The sequence below is a fragment of the Pogona vitticeps genome, chromosome 4, assembly GCF_051106095.1.
Source record: "Pogona vitticeps strain Pit_001003342236 chromosome 4, PviZW2.1, whole genome shotgun sequence".
Lineage (NCBI taxonomy): Eukaryota > Metazoa > Chordata > Lepidosauria > Squamata > Agamidae > Pogona > Pogona vitticeps.
The window spans coordinates 154409908-154431538 of NC_135786.1; the positions used below are offsets into that span (position 1 = coordinate 154409908).

Below are 21631 nucleotides of genomic sequence, written 5' to 3' on the forward strand. Positions count from 1 at the left end.
TAACCGGAGCTTCCTTTGGGACCTGACCGGACGAGCGTGCCTGCTGACAGAGGGAACAAGAGACCATCTGCCGGCCACAGCCCACTGGATGAGAGGCAGTGGAACTGTGGTCGGGCCCCTGTTGGATGCCAGCTCTTTCTCAAGGGAGCTGGCTCAGCCTTCCCCTGTGCCTGCAGGATCAGGCCCTGCTGCTCCTGGCTGCCTCATCCCCCTCTCAACATGAGCTACATGGCTGGGAGGGAGAGAAGGGGCTTTAGAAAAGTTTTATTTTATATATGTTTTAAATGTTTTTAAATTGTTATTAATTGCCATCAATGAAGAAGAGACCCACAGTGGATCTAATGGAACAGGAAGGGGGGAGGGTGTTGGAGGGGGCAGCCATTGAGGTGGTGCTGGGTAGGGGAAGGAATGGCGGTGGGGGTAGGACATGCCCGCGTAGGAGAAGAGAGGTTAGATATCTTACATCTATCCCCTCTTCTAGTTCTACCCCCAACCAGATGGTATCAGGCGACCATATCAGCAAACCCTCGAGCCACACGGTGCTGTTGATGAACGCCAGGTCAGTACAAAATAAAACTGCCCTCATCCATGATGTAATTCTGGATGAGGGGTCTGACCTGGCGTGCATTACTGAGACCTGGGTGGGAGAGGAGGGTGGTGTTCCCCTCTCCCAGCTATGTCCGCCTGGGTACTCAGTCCAGCACCAGGGTCGCTCGGAGGGTCGGGGAGGGGGAGTTGCTATAGTCTATAGGAGTTCTATCTCCTTGACCAGGCTTCCTGTCCCTTTGAGAGGAGGTCTTGAGGGCCTGTATTGTGTGTTGGGCTCGCGAGACAGGTTAGGGATTCTGTTGGTGTACCGCCCACCCTGCTGCGTACCAACAGTCTCCCTGCCTGAGCTGACAGAGGTAGTCTCGGACCTGATGTTGAGGACTCCCAGGCTGTTGGTGCTAGGGGACTTCAACATCCATGCCGAGGCTGCCTTGACTGGGGCGGCTCAGGACTTCATGGCCACCATGACAACCATGGGGCTGTCTCAATGTGTCATCGGTCCGACGCATGAGAAGGGCCACACCCTGGACCTGGTTTTCTCAACGGGACTGGAAAATGGTGGTTTGGATGTGGAGGGGCTGGTCGTGACCCCATTGTCATGGTCAGACCACTTCCTGGTCAAGTTCAGTCTATTAGCGTCTTCTTCCCTCTGCAAGGGTGGGGGATCTATTAAGATGATCCGCCCTCGGAGACTAATGGATCCAGATGGATTCCTGAATGCTCTGGGGGATTATCCGTCTGATATGGTCGGCGCTCCTGTCGAAGCTCAGGTCACCCTATGGAATAGGGAGATGACCCGGGCGGTTGACACGATTGCGCCTAAGCGTCCTCTCCCTGCTCGCCGAGCCCAGACAGCTCCTTGGTATACTTCTGAACTGCGGGCGATGAAGCGAGAGGGGAGACGGCTGGAGCGCAGGTGGAGGAAATCCCGCTGGGAGTCCGATCGAACACGACTTGGAGCCCATTATCGGGCCTATTTCGTGGCAATACGGCTGGCGAAACGGCAATATTTCTCCAGCCGCATTGCTTCCTCAGAATGTCGTCCAGCAGAGCTGTTTCGGGTGGTCCGGGATCTTCTTCAACCGGGAAATCCGGTGGAGGTCCCGGACTGCTCATCAGCTCGCTGTGATGAGTTTGCCATACATTTTGAGGGAAAAATCGCTCAGATTCGCAGTGGGTTGGACTCCACAGTTACTGCAGAATCAGAGGATGTGTCCAGTGCGCCGTGCTTAGGTCCAGTATTAATGGATGAGTTTCAATTGTTGAGACCTGATGATGTGGACAGGGTGCTTGGATCTGTCCGTTCTACCACCACTCCGCTCGACCCTTGCCCATCCTGGCTAATTGGAAGATCAGCCAGGGGGGTTCGCACCTGGGTCCAGGAGGCCGTGAATGCCTCTCTGAGAGAGGGAGTGGTCCCTACCGCCTTGAAAGAGGCGGTAATTCGACCACTCCTTAAAAAGCCTAACCTGGACCCAAGGCTGGTGGTCAACTACCGACCAGTGGCGAACCTCCCTTATTTGGGCAAGGTGTTGGAGCAGGTTGTGGCCGGGCAACTCCAGGCGCTGCTGGATGAAACGGATTTTCTGGATCCATTTCAATCGGGTTTCAGGCCGGGTTTTGGTACAGAGACTGCTTTGGTCGCCCTGTACGATGACCTTTGCCGGGAGAGAGACAGGGGGAGTGTGACCCTGTTGATACTCCTAGACCTCTCAGCGGCTTTCGACACCATCGACCATGGTGTCCTTCTGGATAGGCTGGCTGGGTTGGGAGTTGGGGGCACTGTTTTACAGTGGTTCCGCTCCTTCCTGGCTGACCGTGTCCAGAGGGTGGTGCTGGGGGACAGTTGCTCTGCCCCATGGCAGTTATGTCATGGGGTTCCTCAGGGCTCAATACTGTCCCCCATGCTGTTCAACATCTACATGAAACCGCTGGGAGAGGTCATCAGGAGGTTTGGGCTGAGGAGTCAGCAATATGCTGACGATACTCAGCTCTACCTCTCGTTTTCCACCAATCCAGGTGAGGCAGTTTCTGTGCTGAACTCGTGTCTGGACCTGATAATGGACTGGATGAGGGTTAATAAATTGAAACTCAATCCAGACAAGACGGAAGTGCTGTTAGTGGGTGCTTCACCGGACAGGCTGGAGGGCCATTTCCCTGCCCTGAATGGGGTTACACTCCCCCTAAGGGACAGGGTCCGCAGCTTGGGGGTGCTCCTGGACCCCAGTCTAACACTGGAAGCCCAGGTGGACTCGGTGGCCAGGGGCGCCTTCCTTCAGCTGCGGAAATTATACCAGCTACGGCCCTACCTGGACGAGCGGAGTCTCATGACAGTCACACATGCACTGGTAACATCCCGCATAGATTACTGCAATGCGCTTTACGTGGGGCTGCCTTTGAAGACGGTCCGGCGATTGCAACTGGTCCAGAATCGAGCTGCGCGGCTGGTGAATGGTGCAGCTGCCACGGAACATATCAAGCCGATTCTGTATAAGTTACATTGGCTACCAGTTGCTGCCCGGGCCCAATTCAAAGTGCTTGTTTTGACATATAAAGCCCTAAACGGCTTGGGCCCTGGATACCTGAAGGACTGCCTCCTTCCATATGAACCTACCCGGCAGTTAAGATCTAGCCAGGGGGCCCTTTTGAAAGAGCCGTCCCTTAAGGAGGTAAGAGGGACGGCTTGTAGACAAAGGGCCTTTTCGGCAGCTGCCCCCAGACTATGGAATGCCCTCCCGACTGAGATTCGTCTGGCGCCGACGCTGATGACATTTCGGCGCCAGGTCAAAACCTTCCTGTTCCAGAAGGCTTTTAATTGAAATAATATTAGCTGTGGGTCTGATGGCAATTTTAATTGTATTTTAATTGTATTTTAATTATTTTATCTTTTGCTGTATTGAATTTTAATTATTGTAAGCCGCCCAGAGACCTCTGGGTAGTTTGGGCGGCATATAAATTGAATAAATAAATAAATAAATAAATAAAAGATCATTCTATATTCCAATCCCAAAGAAGGGCTGTGCCAAAGCATGGTACAACTAAATTGCACTCATTTCATGCGCTAGCAAGGTTATGCTCAAAATCCTCCAAGGTAGGCATCAGCAGTATGTGAACCGAGAACTCCCAGAAGTACAAGCAGGATTTCGAAGGGGCAGAGGAACTAGAGACCAAATTGCTAACATGTGCTGGATTATGAAGAAAGCCACAGAGTTCCAGAACAACATCTACTTCTGTTTCATGGACTACACAAAAGCCTTTGACTGTGTGGACCACAGTAAACTATGGCAAGTCCTTAAAGAAATGGGAGTGCTTGACCACCTTATCTATCTCCTGAGAAATCTATATGTGGGACAGGAAGCAACAGTTAGAACTGGATGTGGAACAAATGATTGATTCAAAATTGGGAAAGGAGTACGACAAGGCTATATATTGTCCCCCTGCTTATTTAACTTATATGCACAATACATCATGTGATGTATGAGCCTACCCGGCAGTTAAGATCTAGCCAGGGGGCCCTTTTGAAAGAGCCGTCCCTCAAAGAGGTAAGAGGGATGGCTTGTAGACAAAGGGCCTTCTCGGCAGCTGCCCCCAGACTATGGAACGCCCTCCCAACTGAAATCCGTCTGGCGCCGACGTTGATGACATTTCGGCGCCAGGTCAAAACCTTCCTGTTCCAGAAGGCTTTTAATTGAAATAACAACTGTGGGTCCTGATGATGGCAATTTTAATTGTATTTTAATTGTATTTTAATCATTTTATTGTATTGAATTTTAATTATTGTAAGCCGCCCAGAGACCTCTGGGTAGAGTGGGCGGCATATAAATTAAATAAATAAATAAATAAATAAATAAATAAATAAAGAAAGAAAGAAAGAAAGAAAGAAAGAAAGAAAGAAAGAAAGAAAGAAAGAAATAAATAAATAAATAAATAAATAAATAAATAAATAAATAAATAAATAAATAATGTGAAAGGCTGGACTGGAGGAATCCCAAGCCGGAATGAAGATTGCCAGAAGAAATATCAACAACCTCGGATATGGAGGTCATACAACTCTGATGGCAGAAAGTGAGGAGGAATTAAAGAACCTCTTAATGAGGGTGAAAGAGGAGAGTGCAAAAAATGGTCTGAAGCTCAACATCAAAAACACTAAGATCATGGCCAATGGCCCCATCATCTCCTGGCAAATAGAAGGGGAAGATATGGGGGCAGTGAGAGATTTTACTTTCTTGGGCTCCATGATCACTGCAGATGGTGACAGCAGCCACGAAATTAAAAGACACCTGCTTCTTGGGACAAAAGCAATGACAAACCTAGATAGCATCTTAAAAAGCAGATAAGTCACCTTGCCGATAAAGGTCCATATAGTCAAAGCTATGGTTTTTCCAGTAGTGATGTATGGAAGTGAGCGTTGAACCATAAAGAAGGCTGACTGCTAAAGTATTGATGCTTTTGAATTGTGGTGCTGGAGGATACTCTTGAGAGTCCCCTGGACTGCAAGGATATCAGACCTATCCATTCTAAAGAAAATCATGCCTGAGTGCTCACTGGAAGGACAGATTCTGAAGCTGAGGCTCCAGTACTTTGGCCATCTCATGAGAAGAGAAGACTCCCTGGAAAAGACCCTGATGTTGGGATAGTGTGAAGGCAAGAGGAGAAGGGGACAACAGAGGATGAGATTGCTGGACAGTGTCATTGAAGCTACCAACATGAATTTGACCAAACTCTGGGAGGCAGTGGAAGACAGGAGGGCCTGGTTTGCTCTGGTCCATGGAGTCACGAAGAGTCGGACATGACTAAACGACTAAACAACAACAACAAGTACTTCATCAACATCTTTAGAGATAAATTTCCCAGTCCTCGGATCAAATGAAGCGTTTTGATAAAATATTCAGGCAGGAAAGAATAAGTCTATGGGCATTCCCTTGGCTACACTTCACTTTTTCCTTGGAATGTGTGAACTACATGAATGAACAATGTGTAATTCACAATTACATCACTGAAACTTCATGACTCTTCCCCAAGACATCTACATTAAAACCAGAATGGAAATATCCTTGGCTTGGAGGACATTTTGCTCCATTTTCTAGCTATACTAAGAAAACATGTCCTGTAAATATTATGAATTTGTCTAAAGTAGTCACCTTTCAAAGTAATTCATATGATTTACAGGCTAGTATAGCTACTGTGATTCCAAGTATAGTGTAGTGAATAGAGTGATGGACTAAGGCTCTGTAGAACAGGGCTTCAATCCCCTCTTGACCATGGAAACTCACTGGGAGGAGTGGAACTGGTAAAGCCACTCCTTAAATATCTCACTTACCTTGAAAGCCCTATAGCAGTGGTGTCCAACCTTGGCCCTCCAGATGTTCTTGGACTTCAACTCCCAGAAATCCTAGCCAGCAGAGGTGGTGGTGAAGGCTTCTGGGAGCTGTAGTCTAAGAACATCTGGAGGGCCAAGGTTGGACACCACTGCCCTATAGGGTCACTATAAATGAGTTCTGACTTGATGGCATGGAACACACACACAAACACGCACACACAATTTGAGAGAATTGCTGTATTCCAATACAATTAAGAATACTGACATTTTAAATGAGGTAATTTACACAATGACAGAAGTAAGAAAATCATGATTAACCCTTAAGTTAAATGACTGACCTTCTACAAGAAATTATAAATTTTGCAGTGCAGTGAACCATATAAAATATTGGCTGAAATCCTGTTCCATAAGATATACCATATATGTGACATCATCAACTTTATGCAGTGTAGTTGCAGAAACAGGATTTCTGTCACTGTCTGCAATACAGGAAAGTGTGCATTTCCAACAGCTGAAATTCATTTCAGATAAATTAAATCAAAATTTGCCTGTAGCAATAAAGTTCTTGATTCCATTTCAGTACTAAAGCAATTTTAAAATGTATAAAGAGCACTAAATAAAGTACTAAGTGAGATGAGAAAGAGGTCCTTCTTTTATATCTCAGAAGAACAGTAAAGATTTGTGGTAAATGTTTCATAACTTTGGAAATGTTGTTTTCAATCAAGGCTAATTTATGAAAGGGTAAATTGGGAAGGAGAAAATGTACGTATGTTGTTTACTCTTGGTTTGGACTGGAGGGGGGCTACAGTGTTTATTGGTCTGCTGGTAGTTTGACAGTTAACTGTCAGTATATATCACTGAAAGTCAAACCAAAATAACTACATCAAACACACCAATGAAGTTTTTTTAAAAAAATGGGGGTGGAATTTTTAAATAAAAACAGATGGGGAAGGTTTAAACCTCCCTACATGTATGTGATTGTCCTGACCTGGATTGGCACTGTGTATACTGACTCTAGGGTTGTTGTTGCTGTTTTTGTTTTTTGTTTTTTGTTTTGGTTTTTTTGGTTAAACAGTAATCATACTGCACGTTTAGGGTGGTGTGAAGTCTGATACTGCAACTCCGATGAGAACTGGATTTCAGGTTTGTATAAGGAATCCAAATAAGCATGTCTTTTCTTTAACGTCCAAAGTGGCATATACATAAGTATGAAGCAACATATACAAGAAAGTGAAGTATCTCTGAGCATGCACAGATTTCTCTTATTATCGAACAACCGTAGGCTGTCCTGATACATTCTGAAATAAAGGAATAGAGCTTCCTTCCAGAACAAATGGCAGTGCTCTGATTTAAGTATGTCCACCCAACATCTTTTTAAAAATTAAGAACTGCCAGAAAGCATTCTGAGAAAACAGCCAAAGAATATTTTTGAGTTTTTTGCAGACAGAGCCCAAATTGCTCTGCTGGACCAATGGGGAAAAAGGCCACATTCAGACACCCCTACAATTTCATAGACAGACTAATTTAGCCGCACTAAAACCCAGGCTTCCACTATTTCACTTGCCATATTCCCATGTTCCAATAGGTCTGAAGAGCTCTATCTTTCTCACCCTGAAGTTGGAGAAGTACTCTGCAGTTAACCAGTTAGTTCATCATCAGTCTCCCCACTCCTAAGCTCCAAAGCAGGGAAGAAAATTGAGACTTGCTTAGCAGAACTGAAAGGGACCCTATGGATCATCAAGTCCAGCCCCTGTCTAGAAAGCACAGTGAGGAATTGAATTCCCAACCTCTGGCTTCGCAGCCAGATACTTAAACCACTAAGCTTTGGTTTTTAGCAATATATATTAGAGGCGGGAGTATTCATATACAAATATCCCCATGCAGCTGGACTTACCGAGGGGCTGGCCTCTGGGGCTGGACCATCCACTCATGTGTCCATTGGTGGCAGCAGTCTCATTCATCCTTCCAATCACTCCCAGAGCTCTGGTCTCTTCCTGCTTGGCTAGGAACTCAGCAGCCATACAGGGAGACTCGTCCTCCCTCCCATTGCCTGGAGTGGCCAGGTGAGCAGGAAGAGAGCGAAGCTCTGGGAGCAATTGGAAGGATGAGCGAGGCTGCCAGCCGTGGACATGTGAGTGGACAGGCCAGCTGTAGGGGCTGGCCCCTTGTTAAGTCCAGCTGTGCAGGGATATTTGTATTCATTTCTAATATATACTAAACATGGGGAAGAGGGTATCATAAGCTGCTCTCCTTGAGACATAAAAAAATATATCTTGGAGTGGTCCTGAACACCAAGGTATCTAAGAATACATCATGCAAACCAATGAATGCCACATATCTTTTGTGGTCTGAAAGCTGGACAAGATTGCAGTGAGTTCTTTGGCTGCTATATTGCCAGGAAACTTAGAAGGCTTTGGCCAAACCAAGCAAGCCCCTACCACCTTTTTAGCTCCACTCATGGAGAAGGGAATTAATGTAATGCCATGTAATGAGTTAGGTATCTGGCTGCAGAGTCAGAGGTTGTGAGTTCAATTCCCCACTTTGCTTCATTGAGTACAGCCAGCCTGCGTGGCCTTGGGGCAAACTGCGCATTCCCAGGATCCCCACAGAAAAAGGGATTGGTAAATGACCTCTAAGTATCTCTACCTAGAAAACCCTGAAAACGGTCACCATAAGTCAGTACTGACTTGGCAGCATATACAGTACTTAGTTTTATGTAATGTCAGCGACTGCCTATGTTGCTTGTATGGTTTGAGCTCTTCCATCTTTCCCAGATGCCATAGTGGTTAGGGTATCAAACGGGGACCTGGGAGATTTGGGTTCCTGTTCAAATGAACAACTGAGCCACAAAAGTCATTGGGTGATCTTGGGCATGTCACTCTCTCTTAGGGTAACCTACCTCATAGAGTTCCTATGATGTTAAAAGAAGCAGAAAAAGACTCTCCGCCATGAGAGATATTTAAAAGGAGATCTGATGGCTACCAGTGAGGGATGCTTTAGTTGTGGATTTCTGACTTCAGTAGGGGGTTGGACGCAATGACTCTAGGGGTCCCTTTCAATGATTCTATGGCTGAAATCTTATCACTTATTATAGTAAATTGCAATTACAGTGGGTCCATTGAATCAATGGAACATATGAAGAAGCTGATTCTCCAAATCCCAGCTAATTCAATGGGCCTACTCTGGTTGCAACATACTATGCTAAGCAACAGAATTTCAGCCTATGAGTGCCACGGGATTCATTCAGATACAGAATTTGTTTCTGCAGAAATATCAAATTCAAAATTGGTTTCTGCATTTTCCTGCCATCCAGATGTTACATGAGATATCTTGATGTCACCAGTGCCTTTCCCCCTTTGGTCCCCTTTCCAGATTTCCTTGTTCCTCCTGAAGGCATGGTTTATTTCATTCTGGTTTCTTCTGGAAGAGGGGGAAGCAGAGTTTAGTGCTATGGTGCTTTCTATACAGATTTCATTTCAGCATCAGAGCCTCACAATTAAGGTTTTCAATCTGTGTGCCATTGTAGCATTACTATATCAGAAGAGACACGAAAGCTTCAGCAAGGAAATAGATTTCTGGGAAAGAGTTCAAATCTCCTAAAGAGAAGCCATTTCTAGCCAATTTCTTCGACACAGTTCAATATGGATCCATCCCAAGCCCCGCAAGGTGGGCCAGGACGGGTGCAGTGGTCCCCTCCCAGGGTCAACGGCCAGAGCTCACTGAAGGAACAAGGAGCAGAGAAAACTATCCAGCTCAGAGCAATAGCCCTCCTGCACCACCGCAAGACAAGACGGGACGCTCCAAACTACTTCGCTTTCGCCCTTGTATTTGCGTGCCTTTCCACGGTGCAGTGAGAAGTGTGGACTGCAAATCGGGGGACAAATCCCAGGCCGTGGGTGTATCGGGGTGGGTGCAGGGAAAGGCAGGCTCTTGCTGAGGCACCCATTGAGAGCTGCTGCCGCCCCTGCCCCTGCCGGCTCCTCAAGGTGCCAACTGGCCATTAATTATTTCCAGACAGCTCCTCCAGGAGGAAGGCGCGCTCCCCTTCCTGGCACCAATTGGCTAATTCAATTTACTTCAGCAGCGCTCGTTTCGGTCAGAATATTCATGAAGCGGAGGAAAGAGGACGGCGAGCTTGGGCAAGACGGGAGCCACCTGGACCGCCAGCGGACCGGGAAAGGAAAAAAAATAATTCTTCCCCCCCCACACACACACACACACCCTCACCAATAAAATAATTTTTTTAAAAAGGCTCCTCTCCAGCCTCGTGTTCTCAACTAGCGGGAGCTGAAGGAGCTTCCCCCGCCCTCCGTCCGCCTACCTGAGGGAGAGCGTTTCTCAGAGAAGCCGCCGGCTCTGGCGAGAAGAAAAACTAACGCCGTTCTCCTCAAGAGAAGCCACGCCACTAAGCGGAAAGCCGAGGGAGAACCCGCGCGACTTTTCCCGAGAGCCTCAAAAAAAGGAGGGAAACGGGACCGTCCGAGACGGGCTTTTATTTATTTTTATTTTTTAAAATACGGCCCGTTGACTTTTCCTCTTTACCAGGCAGGAGGAGACAGACGGCTTTCTGTAGACAGCGCTAGCCAGCCGTCAAAGGAGGCGAGCGGGGAACGGTTCTTCCTAAGACACGCGGCTCCTGAGGGGGAGAAGGAGCTCGCAGGAAACTCCCGGGAAGACCCAGCGCCTCGGCTTGAAGGAGGGAAAGGGCGAACCCCGGGTCGGCGCGCCGGGCATTTCTCGGGGATTGGTCGGGCTGGAGTTTTTCTCGGGACCTTGAGGAAGCGCGCGCGGGGAGAGGCGCCTCTTGCCTGGCTTGGTGGGCGTGTGTGTGTGTGTGTCTATTCCGAGAGGTTGAAAGGAGGCCGGGTGTCCCCGCGACGGCGCGGGTGGCCATTCTCGCGGGCTTCCCTGAGGAGGCGAGGACGGGATTCGAAAGCGGGCAGGCAGACGTGGGCGAGAAGCTGTGCACTCCCTTCTCCTGCCAACTTAACTCGGGACCAGAGGAGGCGCCGCCTGGCCGGGTAAGGGATGCGCGGCGGCTCTCAAGGGGCTTGGTTGGCAGGGGCAGGTCGCCTCCGAGCTGAGGAGGGGGTGGCGGCCGCATGGGGTGGACACTGGCTGGGGTTCGGAAGTGGCTGTGGAGCGTCCTCTGCATCGAGGAGGCCGCTGCATGGAGGAATTGGTGATGGGTGGCAGAGAAGGAGTCGTTAACGGACCTGTTCCGATCATGCTTGCTTAGAATTAAGGAGAAGCCGTAACTCAACGGAGAAGAGGTGAAAGGGACTAAGGGGAATGCCGCCGTTACCCCCCCCCTCCACCGACCCCGTGCTGTCTCCTGAGCATTGCCATTTCTGGAGGCGGGCAAGGAAGTTTGCCAGCCAGAGGAAGGCAGTGGGCACACCTGGCGCTTCTCTTCGTTTTCTGAGCATCGCAGAAGAGAGGATTGGGGCTCCGTCTTTCCTGACTAAGCTCTTTCCTTGCTCTGGTCCTCTCCTTGTCTTGTTCTTTCTTTCTTTCCTTCTCTCTCAGCCCACCCTGTCCCCTCCCTTTTTCTGCCTATGGGTGCAGGATAACATTGTAGGACCAATAACTTCACTCTCTGGCTCCTCTCCTCTGTCCCTCTGAGAACCAGGATGTTAGTGATAAAGGCCATCTGGCCCAAATCCTTCATATACTACATCCTAGGAGGGAATGAGTGAAGGGACAGAGGAAGTGGCCGTTTTTTGTAGGACTTCATCCTGGCTTCTGAATGGCCCTACTAAATTTGCCCTAGTGCATCACCCTATGAGACAAGGTGTGCTGGCAGCATCACCTTTCTAGAGGGGAAGTTGCAGGTGATAAAATCTACAGCTAACACTTGCCTACCTCTTGATGCTGAGAAAAAGAGAGTAGGTGAACAGGCAAAGAAAAATCATCAGATCATTTCCTCCTTTGGCTCCTTTCCTTCTTCTGGATGGTCCTACTGAGTCAAATCCTGCCTGCTCAAAGGAGGATGTGCGAGCAGTAGAGCAATGCAGAGGGAGATGGCAAGTGAATGCTCAGAGATCTTGGGCAAGCATCACTCTCTGTCTTCGTTGCCAAAAAGAAGAAAGACTCAGTGGTAGTGTCCAGGCAACACTTGTTATTCTGTTTACTGGAGGAATTCTCACCATTGTGATGCCCAACAAGGAAAAGGATGAGCTGGTGACTCAGTCAAGGACAAACTCTGTGCACTGCATTACCTAGAGCAGTGGATCCCAACCTTGGGTAACCCAGGTGTTCTTGGGCTGCAACTCCCAGAAACCCTGGCGAGCACAGTTGATGGTGAAGGCTTCTGGGAGCTGCAGTCCAAGAACACTTGGGTTATCCAAGGTTGGTGGCCACTGACCTTGAGATACAAGGGTAACTGAACAAGTAGAAGTGATTTGGATCACCCTGTTCTGGTGCCCAGATAAACTAGGTGAGCTGTCTCCACAGTATTTTTCACCCTTCTTTTTGGCAGAAAGGTTGGGCAAGTGATTCTTCACCTGCCCGCTCCCTCTGGAACTTTCTACTGCTTAAGCAGTCTTTGAGTGATCTGGCAGGAAGAACTGGGCCTAGCAGGGCCACCCAGAGGGAAGGAGCAAGATCCTTTGCCTCCTGTATCCCTTGCTGTGGAGGAGTGTTGGGTCCAGCCCTCACATCACTCAGTACAAGCAAAGTGAATGAGAGGATGCTCTTTCAGTGACCTTTATGCTGCATTGTCCAGAGGGAGAGTGTGAGAAAGAATGAGAAGGCAGAATCAGCCACTGCTCTGCTTGCTCCCACATTTCCCGGTCTATTACCAGAATGGACAAAGTCTAAAGGAGAGTATGCCTGGGGGTAGGGTGACCTGGGACATCTTAGCTAGACATCTCTATTCCTTGTTCTTTTCTAGTCTTCTCTTTCATTAATATTTGTTCCAACAGATCAGCTTCTTTCCTTTGAAAATAAAACTGGCAGTGTAAAAAACTTTAAGGCCATGTCAAAAATGCCTCTAGAACTGCAAAACTGTCTCTATGACACTTTTCAGTTGTCTTGTATACCTCCCAAATGTAGTATTAAAGCAGCATAAAACCCTCCTTTCAGTTCATGGCATGGTTATGGGAATTCTCATTTGCATTAACAACTGCTATGGAACTAGAGGAATTGAGCAGGGTAATTTATTAAAGGCACAAATTGCCATTTGGCTCATCATTTTTAATATCGCTCTGTATTTATTTAATAAATCTGTTATCATACCTTTGTCTTAAAAACAACATTCAAGGCAAGTAACAATTTAAAAATAAAAACAAATACAATTAAAATGTTAAAGAAGTTTTAAAAAACAGAAGACAACAGCAGAGCATCATTCAGTTATGAACCGATTTAGATGCAGTTTTTGTTATCGTGTGAAATACTACTTAGTAACTATGTATTTTAATGTTACTATGAAGGTGTGTTTTGTAAGCTTCTTTGAGTTCACGTGGTGAAAAAAAGATATGGTACTGTATATATTTTAAAATCTAAAATAGCCTCTACAAGTGGAAGATGTAGTTGATAAGGATACATTTGTGGACTGAAAGGAGATGATCCATGTAAAAGTCTGAAGAGGAGGAGAATAAATAGAGTTTATCCTGTAGAATGGTGTGTGGCAGATCCTGTGTATATAAGACTTCGTAAAGACCGAAACTTAATCCAGATGAGACAGAGGTGCTCCTGGTGAGTTGAAGGACAGAATGAATAATAGGGTTGCTGCACCTCTGAAAGGGTTACACTCCCTCTGAAAACACAGGTATGCAGCTTAGGGAGGCACCTGGATCTATTTCTGAGTCTGGATGCCCAGGTTTATGTGGTGACCTGGAGTGTATTTGAGCAAGCTGTGCCCATTCTGGAGAGGTCTGATCTGGCTACAGTGACACGTTTTTAAGTTACATCTTAGCTGGATTACTGTAACAGACTCTACATGGGGCTGCCTTGGAAAATGTTGGAAAATTAAGTGAATCTAAAATCTGCAGCAAGATTGTAACTGGGACTGGTTTCAGAGATCCTGTAATCCTTTTGTTATAGCAGCTTCACTGACTGCCGATCCAGTTCCTGAAACAATTCAGAGTGCTGGTTTTAACCTGTAAATCCCTAAATGGCTTGGGTTCAAGCTATCTCAAGGACTGTATCTCCCATTATGAGCCTACCTGGGTATTAAAATCATCAGAAGAGGCCTTTCTCTCGACCCTGCCACCTTCACAGGTGTGTTTGGTGGCAACATGGGAGAGGGCCTTCTCTGGAATGCCCTCTCATGGGAAGCCAGACTGGGCCCGTCTTTACTGTCCTTCCAATTGCAGACAAAGATCTTTCTCTTCAGACAGGATTTCCCTTTCGTGTTTGGCTGTCTGAGAGAGGTTTTTTAATGGGGTGTTTTGCCTTCATGCTTTCACTATGTTTTAGTTATTCATTTTGTTTACCATTTTTAGTGAGATTTGATTCTTTTAAAATATTTGTATCCTTATTGTTCGTAGTTTTTAAATATTGTATTTTAGACGTAGAATCAAAGAATAATTGAGCTGTAAAGAGCCTATATGGTCATCAAGTCAGTGCAGGAATCCAAAACAAAGCAGATCTGGCAGATGGTTGTCCAGCTTTCTCTTGAATGCTTCCAGTGTTGAAGCGCTCACCACGTCCCAAAGTAATTGGTTCCATTGTACTGCTCTTACAGTTAAGACATTTTTCCTGATATTCATTCTGAATCTGGTTTCCTGTAGCTTGAGCTCATTATTACTTGTCCTGCACTCTGGGATGATCGAGAACAGATCCTGCCCCTCTTCTGTATGACTGCCTTTCAAGTACTTGAAAAATGCTGTCATATCTCCCTTCATTTTTCTTGTTTCAAGGCTAAACATTAGCCTTAGTGATGTAAGCTGCCTTGACTCCTTCTTAAGGAGAAAGTGGGGTGAAATATTATAAATAAAAACTTACACGCACCTGCATAAAATGGATAACTAAGCACAAGAAAATCCTCTAACGTAGTTGCAGCCCAATGGCTATCGAGATACCTGAAGGTTGAGTAGAATAGAAAGTTCTGAAATTTGCCTTTAAAGTGCTAAACAGGTTGGGACCTTGAGACCTGGAGTGATGTCTCTTACATCTTAAGATCTTGTGGTGAAGGTTTCCCCCAGCACAGTTTCTCATCAGACGTGCTATGTAATTACAAAAGAGGTTTCTCAGTGGTGGCACCCAAACTTTGGAGTACGAGCCTTCCACAAGGAGGGTCATCCAGTACTTAGATGCCAATACATTATTAGATAGTCAGACATCTTTTAATATATGCAGTGCTTCAGCATATCACCTGAAATCTTAAGCAGTAGAGGAAGGTGCATATGTGTTCAGAACATATACATTTCTGATACAAGGAGGGAACTTGTATCGCTCAGTGGAGTATTTGTTCTGAGAATGGGGATTTCAATCAGGGGTGCATAGGAAGACAGGAATGATGAGTAGAAAGAGTAGATTGTTTGATAAGTCTATTGAGGAGAGCAATTGTGTCTCTAAAACAACCATGGGGAACATATGACCATCCGTCTTGGCTATACTGGCTAGGCATGATGGCATTTGCAGTCCAGCAACATCTGGAGAGGAGCAGAGTCCCCACCCCTATTCTAAAAGCTGACTTGGTCCATAAATCAATAGGTAATAGCTGCACCTTTCCCACCACACAATAACAAGCACTGGGAGGAAAGCAGAGAGCCTTATACAGATCTTTTTATACAAAGATTATTGTGTGAGCTGCACACATTAGAAAACTAAAAAGGCATCAAGGCAATAAGGCAGCAAATTTTGAAAAACTGTGGGCACATGAAGCTAAACAGAAGAGTCCTCTAGGTTTAGAGAACATTGGTAAATGTTTGGGGTTCTGTTCAAAGAAGGAAACTCTCAGCAGGACAAAAGATCCTGTTTAAATCTGCCATGTCCCTTATCCACCACAAGTGAAAATGTGGGGACATTTATATAGTAATATGAAGTCGAGCATTCTATTAAAAGAAGAGGCACAATGAAAATTGTGACTGTTGGAAGGTGAAGATCTGTTCATAAAGGAAGATCTGTATACTAATCACTGGGGGGGGGGAGGATTTATATGGCATGTCATATTTTTTTCTGCAACATATGTTTAAGTTTATAGGTACAGTATTTATAAGTAATCTGGTAAGAAAGGCCAGATAACTCATAAACATGTTTGAACTTGCTTGTCAGTTCAAATGTAGGATGCAGAGAAAATGTAATATGTCACAGAAATCCTCCCCCTACCTATCACTATGTGTCCTCCCACACCCTGTGCCTACTTCCCCGCACATTGATTTCACTTGCATCTGGGAAAGTGAGCAGCTGGTGGTTTTACCCACCCAGTTTTAAAATAATTATGAAGATCTCTTACACACTTGATCTTAGTTAAAAGGCTGAGAAGCAATACTCTGGTTTATCTTCAGATTGTATAAATCTTTCATGTTGTACATGATTGTTTGCCCACTTTTTGGCCTCTTCACAGAATCAGTGTGTGTTCTCTTTTTGCGACTGGTTTAACTGATGAGTTTTAGCTGATCCCAGACATCCCTTCCATAAGGTACTTCAGATTCAGGAAGTATTTTTTGTTGCTGTTTATGAAAGGGGGGGGAGTGGTAGAGAGGATGGAGATGAGGTAGAAGAAAAATAAATGTAGAAAAGATACGGAAGGAAGAGACCCAGTGGCTGGGACATAAATCAGGCAGAATATATGGGGCATTGATGCAAATAGTTCTTTTCACCCATTTTTTTTAAAAAAGTGCCCACTTAGAAGAAAGAAAAAGACTGGTTATTGGCACCCAGCTCCGAAACCAAGGCAGCTGATGCTGAGAAGAGCCAAAGGGTGCAGTTCTTCTTAGTTTAAAAACAGCAAGGCATTCTTTGCCAAAGATTGCAGTAAACACTGAATAAAGATTTCATTGTGGGCTGGTGTGACTAGAATAATTAGTCAGTTAATTGTTCATTCTGATTCAAAGGTGCAGTAATCACTAAGACATGGAGGGGTGTTTTTAGGGAGGGGAGAATAGCAACAAGTGAAAAAGAGAGCCAGTATTACAAGCTAGTGACTTGTAATATTGTGCCCCTAATATTTATTGTCTCTTTAATACGGTAAAAGCAAGAAAACTGAACTTGGTGGCTGTTCTTATTTCAAAGGCAAATCTTGGCACACAGTGGTTTTTTTTAATGCTTTGTGCCTATCCCTCCCTTTCAGTTTAATGTGATGGTTGTGATTCTCTGTCTTTCTCTTTAATTGGGGGGCGGGATGTGAAGGTGGCTACAAAATGAACATCTTAAATAGATTGACTAATATCAATTGATATATTCTTCTTCTGTGCTCACTTTACTGCCAGCTCAGCATGGAAGAAAGCTAATGGTGCCAGCTTTTGTGCTGCTCTAACATTCTTCTTGTAGGCCTGCAAGATTCAAGCTGTACACTTTTGGATGGTGTGTATGTGGTTTTAATGCTGTAATTATTGTGTCTGAAGCAAGTTATTTTTCAAAACGATTGTTCTGCCAAACGCTTCCCAAAAGTTTTCACATCGTTATCTATCCTGCATGACTTCACAGGGGCATGAAATGTTCACAAGTGCCTTTAAATTAGAGAAATGAATGTCATTATTTACATAAAATCATTAATGTATGTAGTGCTCTGTAGTAGGAGCAGAAACAAACAAGAAAACTAGTTCAAGCCCCAAGGAATTTATTATTTAAAGTCAGGCAGTGAAGAAGGAAAAGGGGGAGATTTATGAAGGATGAATGTCAGAAAATGGTCTCGCACATATTTAACAACCCTGTCCTATGTATTTTTACTCTGGAGTAAGTCTTCTTGTGTTCATCTCTATATGAATGTTTAGGATTTCAGCTCCCTTCTTCACTGGGAATTAGGATGGGGGGGCAGAAAAAGCAAGGGATTAAGAGTTTTAAGGAGTGATTTGAGGGAAGAGAATTTCCAGTGATTTCTTGACATTTGCTGGGGAAAATGGGGGAAAGGAGGAAGAGCAATGTAAGTGAAATGTGACTGTAACCTCATCTACCTTATAAGCTGCAACTGTCATCTGTCTATTGACATCAACAGGGTGCTACAGCGCTCTGGACTGGAAACACTAAACCAATTTACAGGAGGAAGGTGTCATTCAAAAGTCAATGGCTTGCAGACAAGTCTGTCTTTCACAAATCTAATGCCCCATATCTTCTTAATATGGTGCTGAAGCTATTTTCACGAGGAATATTTTTAGGAAGAATACAATAAAATAAAAATATAGAATTAAAAATGACTATCCAAACCAACACATCAACATTAATTGTTGAAAGCCTGCTGGGGACAACAAGATGAAATAGAGGATAGGGCTCCTGTACGTTCAGTAGCTGCTTGGAAGACATTTCAGATAGTGGTGGACTTTCCTGAGAGAATATCTTCCTCAGGTGGAGTAGGGTCATGATAGAAAGGGCACTGTTCCATGCTGCTGTAATATTACTTAACAACAGAATGTGAAATTGACTCCCTTGTATGTTGTTAATAAAAAGGAGGATTTATGTATAGAGGTACACATTAGAATGTTAAAGATTAAAGCAGTGGTTCTTAACCTTTGTTACTCGGATGCTTTTGAACTGCAATTCCCAGAAACCCCAGTCAGGACAGCTAGTGGTGAAGGCTTCTGGGAGTTGCAGTCCAAAACTCCTGAGTAACCCAAGGTTAAGAACCAGTGGATTAAAGCCAGCCATTTAGGGCATAAGAAGTCAAAAAATAGCATTTTATTTACTGTATCCTAAGGATCAAGTTCAGTTGCAGTATGTTAATTATTCCATCTTCACATACACCAGCATTCAGTTTAAACAAGATTGTCTTATGCCACTTATGTAGAGGCTTGGTCTTTGGAAGATCTTCAGGGAAAAACCACTTTACAGCCGTATGTAAACCACCAGAAACTTCTTCTGTGTTGCAGTCCTGACATGATGTAACTGAGGTACTCAAAAAGAGTGTTTATGGACAGATATAAAAGGTGTCATAAACCTTTTAGGTCTGCTAGGCTCAGGCTGTTTAGAACGGTCAACAATTTGACGTTAAACTGGAATTCTAGACATTGGAGGATTGCTGTAACATGCTCCCAGTAATCCATCCCAATCAAAAGGTAGGTCAATTCCATTCCAACTATAGCTTTGCTACATGCTCCAAGAAAAGTGTTATGCACAGTGCATGAAAGTAATCTCAGTGTAAAAAAATTTAATGCTACCAAAACAAAATAAGAAGACCAGATTTAGAATATATTGATGCTACTGGCTGATTGATCCTAATGTCACAGTGGCTCTCAACAGTGTTGTGCCCCTGCTGTGAGATCTGGTCAACTAATCATATGGTAGGAAGACATTCCACAACCCACCTACTAATACAAAGCCCCACTATATAGAGATGTTACTAGCAATTTTGGCACTCAGGATAAGCAGCACAAAGTATGCTCCCAAATCAACTTTGAACTCATGTTGTGAAAATAGTTTTATAATAAGAAGTTATTACGGCACTGACCACTTTGCTGGCCTCTCCCCTCCTCCAGAGCAGATCAACAGCACTATCAGATCTATAAAAACAACAACAGTGTTTTAAGAAAGAGACAGAGTCAAGACAGAGTTCAGGATACTGCATATATTAGTAAGCTAACTTTCTGTGCTATTCAGTCTAGATACCTGGTCTGTTAAGATCTGGGCAGTCTCTCCCTCCAATGGGGTGGGTGATCTACCCATAAACAATGCCTCCTCCAAGTCTGGGCCAAAGCCCCACTCTAATGAGTTGCAAGTAGACCACCTTTCCTCTTCTCTTTCCTCTGGTGACCTGGTCTAGCTGCTGAAATTCCCCCATGGAGGCCTGATCTACCTGCCTCTATCTTTTCTAGGGCAATAGACGAGGCTGCTGGACCAATCCTGGAAGTCTGCTAGGATAGTAGTTCTGAACATTGGGTGACTCAAGTGTTCTTGGACTACAGTTCCCAGAAGCCTTCACCACCAGCTGTGCCAGCTGGGGTTTCTGGAAGTTGCAGTCTAACACCTGTGTTATCCAAGGTAGGGAACCACTGTGCTAGGAGATAAATGTCTCTACCATGAGCAATCAGGGAAGGGGTGGTGCCTTCTAAATTTGGTGCTCTGGAGCCAAGCCCTAGTTCCCCCTCTTTGGTTACAGCCCAATCTAATTATTTGCCGTCAATCAGTTCTGACTTATGGTGACCCTTGTCTTGCATGTTTAATACAAATTAAGTTAATAAAATAAACATAATGTTAAACAAAACAGGGGAAGAAACGAGATGGGATACTCAGAAGAATCCAGTCTGATGATTTGACTGAAAGGTAGGGTATAAATTTTAATATAAAGTTAACACTATTAAATATTCAGGACAATGGAAATGAAATTATTGTTGTACCAATAAACTTTCCTAGTTTCTAACAAGCATTTCCAAAGCTGTGTATCAAAAGGTAGAATGAGATAAATCTGATTACAGTATATCCTGCAATGAAGTTTCAGAAACTTTAATGGGATTATTTCAAGTCTAATATTGAATATTGGGTCTATTAATCTTTAGTATGACTCAAGTGACAGGCAGGATTTTATGCCAGAGACTAATTTGGCTTTCAGTGCAAATTCAGAGAGCTCATCTGCATTATTATGTCATGCTTAATGGTTTGGTAGTGCTCAGTTCTGTTTTTGTGTGTGTGTGGTTTTTTAAAAAAACAGCCACAGTTGTCATACCTGTCACTGTCATATATTGAAAAGCTGGGAAGTTTCTAGTAAAGGAAAGGAAGTAGAAGGGCTGTAGGCAGGCATCCATCTCCCAGTCTGAAAGTAAGGTGTATTATTATTTCTGAGTGCAGCTGACCTTTGACAGTGTTATTATGCTAGAGAAGGGAAAAGTCACAAATTGGCTCAGGAATAACTTGATTGTTTTCTTTAGGCTTTTGGCCTGAAGCAACAAAAAGAACAGTACACAATACGACCTGTATATTCCAAACTCCAACAAAGCACATGGAATTTTTACAGTACAATGGTTTGACTGACTATGAGAAGTTTATGAAGCATGCAGAGAAAAAAGATACAATATATAGCACTCTATAGCCTTTTGTCTGAACTTCTATGTTTAAATGATAAGAAAGGTGGTATGTTATTGTAGGTCACAAAAATAAAATGAAATTCAGAAATGACATAGCTAGAGTAAAAATGATGTATCTAGACAAGAAAAGTATTCTTGTTGGTGATTTGCTTTCTTAACACAGTGTTTCAAGGCTACACTGCAATTTGCGGTTTTTACAAGAACCAGCTGAAGACACTGACAGAATCAAGCCACTTTGGCGAAGAATAAGGAGGAAATGGATTAAGGTCTTTTTGTGTCCTAACCCTAGAGAACTTGTGCTTGATTTTCAAGCATGAAAATATATTTCTAATGGCTCCCTGCATTCTTCTCTCTTTAATGTGATAGATATAGAATGGTCAGTTACCTGTCGTCAAAGAAAGAGAGAGAGCGCCGTCACCAAAATGAGGACAAGAGGTTACAGAAATTTGGATAAAATATACATATACTGGTTATATGGATCGATTGAAATTTAGAAATAATTGTTGTTGTTTTTTAGTTGTTAAGTTGTGTCTGGCTCTTCGTGACCCCAGGGACCAGAGCATGCCAGGCCTTCCTGTCTTCCACTGCCTCCCAGAGTTTGGTCAAATTCATGTTGGTAGCTTTGATGGCACTGTCCAGCCAT

At 44.5% G+C, this 21631-nt stretch overlaps 1 protein-coding gene across 2 annotated transcripts in view; it reads left to right on the forward strand.

The window, feature by feature from the left end:
• The first annotated feature begins 10751 nt into the window (after nt 1–10751).
• The window catches only part of CDH20 (cadherin 20), a 200728-nt gene continuing 189848 nt past the window's right edge, over nt 10752–21631 (forward strand). The window contains exon 1 of one of the 2 annotated variants that reach the window (XM_072998524.2): nt 10752–10890. The gene's annotated coding sequence lies outside the window, so the exon portion shown is untranslated. The remainder of the gene's footprint in view (nt 10891–21631) is intronic. The other variant, XM_078393392.1, reaches the window with a different exon arrangement.